We start from the raw sequence: 3,889 nt of genomic DNA on the forward strand, positions 1-3,889 counted from the left end.
TAACCAAAAGACACAGGGACAAATGAGTAACCAAAGGGCCAACTCATTAACTGAAATTTCAAAGAGGCTACTCATTAACTGAAATTTGAACATCGACAACTGGGTAACCAAATGTCAGAGCGACAAATGAGTAACCAAGCAGGCAACTGATTAACTGAAAACTTGTCATTCACATTTGGGACGGAATTCACGATGGGAATGTATTCGGCCCCCTTACCGGGCCTTGGGGTGCTGCTTTCCCGCTTGTGGAACCGAGTTGGGGTCGTCAAATGGCCTGGTGCATTGTTTGAAACACTGGTTAATGAGTTGTCAAGGTAGGAAATCATAGAACATAAGAGCAGCTCATTAACTGAAATTTTGAACATCGACAACTGGTTAACCAAAAGCCAGAGCGACAAATGATTAACCAAGGAGGCAACTCATTAACTGAATTTCGAACATCGACAACTGGTTAACCAAAAGACACAGGGACAAATGAGTCACCAAAGGGCCAACTCATTAACTGAAATTTCAAAGAGGCAACTCAATAACTGAAATTTTGAACATCGACAACTGGTTAACCAAAAGCCAGAGCGACAAATGATTAACCAAGGAGGCAACTCATTAACTGAATTTCGAACATCGACAACTGGTTAACCAAATGTCAGAGCGACAAATGATTAACCAAGGAGGCAACTCAGTAACTGAATTTCGAACATCGACAACTGGTTAACCAAGAGTCAGGGCGACAAATGATTAACCAAGGAGGCAACTCATTAACTGAATTTCGAACATCGACAACTGGGTAACCAAAAGACACAGGGACAAATGAGTAACCAAAGGGCCAACTCATTAACTGAAATTTCAAAGAGGCAACTCATTAACTGAAATTTTGAACATCGACAACTGGTTAACCAAATGTCAGAGCGACAAATGAGTAACCAAGCAGGCAACTGATTAACTGAAAACTTGTCATTCACATTTGAGACGGAATTCACGATGGGAATGTATTCGGCCCCCTTACCGGGCCTTGGGGTGCTGCTTTCCCGCTTGTGGAACCGAGTTGGGGTCGTCAAATGGCCTGGTGCATTGTTTGAAACACTGGTTAATGAGTTGTCAAGGTCGGAAATCATAGAACATAAGAGCAGCTCATTAACTGAAATTTTGAACATCGACAACTGGTTAACCAAAAGCCAGAGCGACAAATGATTAACCAAGGAGGCAACTCATTAACTGAATTTCGAACATCGACAACTGGTTAACCAAAAGACACAGGGACAAATGAGTAACCAAAGGGCCAACTCATTAACTGAAATTTCAAAGAGGCAACTCATTAACTGAAATTTTGAACATCGACAACTGGTTAACCAAAAGCCAGAGCGACAAATGATTAACCAAGGAGGCAACTCATTAACTGAATTTCGAACATCGACAACTGGATAACCAAATGTCAGAGCGACAAATGATTAACCAAGGAGGCAACTCATTAACTGAATTTCGAACATCGACAACTGGTTAACCAAGAGTCCGAGCGACAAATGATTAACCAAGGAGGCAACTCATTAACTGAATTTCGAACATCGACAACTGGTTAACCAAATGTCAGAGCGACAAATGATTAACCAAGGAGGCAACTCATTAACTGAATTTCGAACATCGACAACTGGGTAACCAAAAGACACAGGGACAAATGAGTAACCAAAGGGCCAACTCATTAACTGAAATTTCAAAGAGGCTACTCATTAACTGAAATTTGAACATCGACAACTGGTTAACCAAATGTCAGAGCGACAAATGAGTAACCAAGCAGGCAACTGATTAACTGAAAACTTGTCATTCACATTTGGGACGGAATTCACGATGGGAATGTATTCGGCCCCCTTACCGGGCCTTGGGGTGCTGCTTTCCCGCTTGTGGAACCGAGTTGGGGTCGTCAAATGGCCTGGTGCATTGTTTGAAACACTGGTTAATGAGTTGTCAAGGTAGGAAATCATAGAACATAAGAGCAGCTCATTAACTGAAATTTTGAACATCGACAACTGGTTAACCAAAAGCCAGAGCGACAAATGATTAACCAAGGAGGCAACTCATTAACTGAATTTCGAACATCGACAACTGGTTAACCAAATGTCAGAGCGACAAATGATTAACCAAGCAGGCAACTGATTAACTGAAATTTTAAAATTGACAACTGGATAACCAAAAGTGGGAACTCATGCTTCGGACGGGCTTACATACGGCAGGCTGACGCCCGGCAGAGGCCCGGGCTTCGCCTCCCTTGCGTAAGCGACCGTCTCCGAATCGATTAAAGGCGTAAAATCGGAGTTCAGAGCGGGAAAATTTTTTCCCGAAAACGGCCGGAAAAAAAAAAATGTCTCCTTTTCCGCCGAGCAGGGTGGCATTCGAACGGGCACGGGAAGCCGCGTCTAACGGTGTAAAAACGGCTTGGCTCCGACGCGGGAGTGCGGAGATATGGCCGTTCAAAGTTGTACTGGAAGTCCGGAAGGAGAAAAATTTGACTGCCTGTAGCCGAAAAAAGTTCCAGCGGTCGGTCACAAAAGTCAAATCCGTCCCGCTGATTTGACACTTGTCATTTCTGGCAGGGGGGATTGGCGGGGTACCTGGAGAATGGTAGGAGGTGGTTTTTCGAGACTTTATCTGTTTTCCAGATTACTGTCTAGGGCCTCCAGGTCTGCAGAGACCGACCCGGGCTGCCGTCCAACCGACTTTTAACCCTTTTTGGGTGGAAATTTATTTCCATTTTTAACCAATTTTCGGGTTTTTGGTCGGGCTTAAAAACGGCAGCCTGACGCCCGGCAGAGGCCGGGGCTTCGGCTCCCTTGCGTAAGGGACCGTATACGAAACGATTAAAGCCGAAAAATCCGAGTTCAGAGCGGGAATTTTTTTTCCCGAAATCGGCCGAAAAATAAAAAAATTCTCCTTTTCCGCCGAGCAGGGCGGCATTCGAACGGGCACGGGAAGCCGCGTCTAACGGTGTAAAAACGGCTTGGCTCCGACGCGGGAGTGCGGAGATATGGCCGTTCAAAGTTGTACTGGAAGTCCGGAAGGAGAAAAATTTGACTGCCTGTAGCCGAAAAAAGTTCCAGCGGTCGGTCACAAAAGTCAAATCCGTCCCGCTGATTTGACACTTGTCATTTCTGGCAGGGGGGATTGGCGGGGTACCTGGAGAATGGTAGGAGGTGGTTTCTCGAGACTTTGTCTGTTTTCCAGATTACTGTCTAGGGCCTCCAGGTCTGCAGAGACCGACCAGGGCTGCCGTCCAACCGACTTTTAACCCTTTTTGGGTGGAAATTTATTTCCATTTTTAACCAATTTTCGGGTTTTTGGTCGGGCTTAAAAAACGGCAGCCTGACGCCTGGCAGAGGCCGGGGCTTCGGCTCCCCTTGCGTAAGGGACCGTATTCGACCCGATTAAGCCCCGAAAATGGATCCAAATGTCGGCCGACCAAGTAAGCTTGCTGGGGAGAGAGACTAAGTGCCGGGCTGGGCACCTCATTAACCAGTGAAAAGTTTTGGCTGCTGGAGAGACTAAGTCCCAGCCTGGGCACATCATTAACCATAAATGAAAAAGGCGAGGCCGAGTCTGGTGCATGGCTAACTGATTAACCAAATTGGCAAGGCCCGGGCTGAAAGTGAATGAGCGACCCGTGGCCAGGGGGCTGGAATGCGGGAGAGAATCCAACCCCCAAAATATGGAAGTCCGATGAGAAAATATTCGGCCGCCTTTTGCGGGCCTCGGGTGTTGCTTCCCGGCCTGGGAAAGTGAGTTGCTCCCGCCGAATTGACATGTGCATTTAACGATTTCGAGACATGATTAACCAAAACGCGGAAGTCCGATGAGAAAATATTAGGGCCCTTCAAGCGGGCCTCCGGTGATGCTTTCCGGCTTG

The sequence above is a fragment of the Somniosus microcephalus genome, unplaced genomic scaffold (genome assembly GCF_052327205.1).
Source record: "Somniosus microcephalus isolate GS21.2 unplaced genomic scaffold, FLI_Smic_1.0 scaffold1875, whole genome shotgun sequence".
In the NCBI taxonomy this organism is placed as follows: Eukaryota; Metazoa; Chordata; class Chondrichthyes; order Squaliformes; family Somniosidae; genus Somniosus; species Somniosus microcephalus.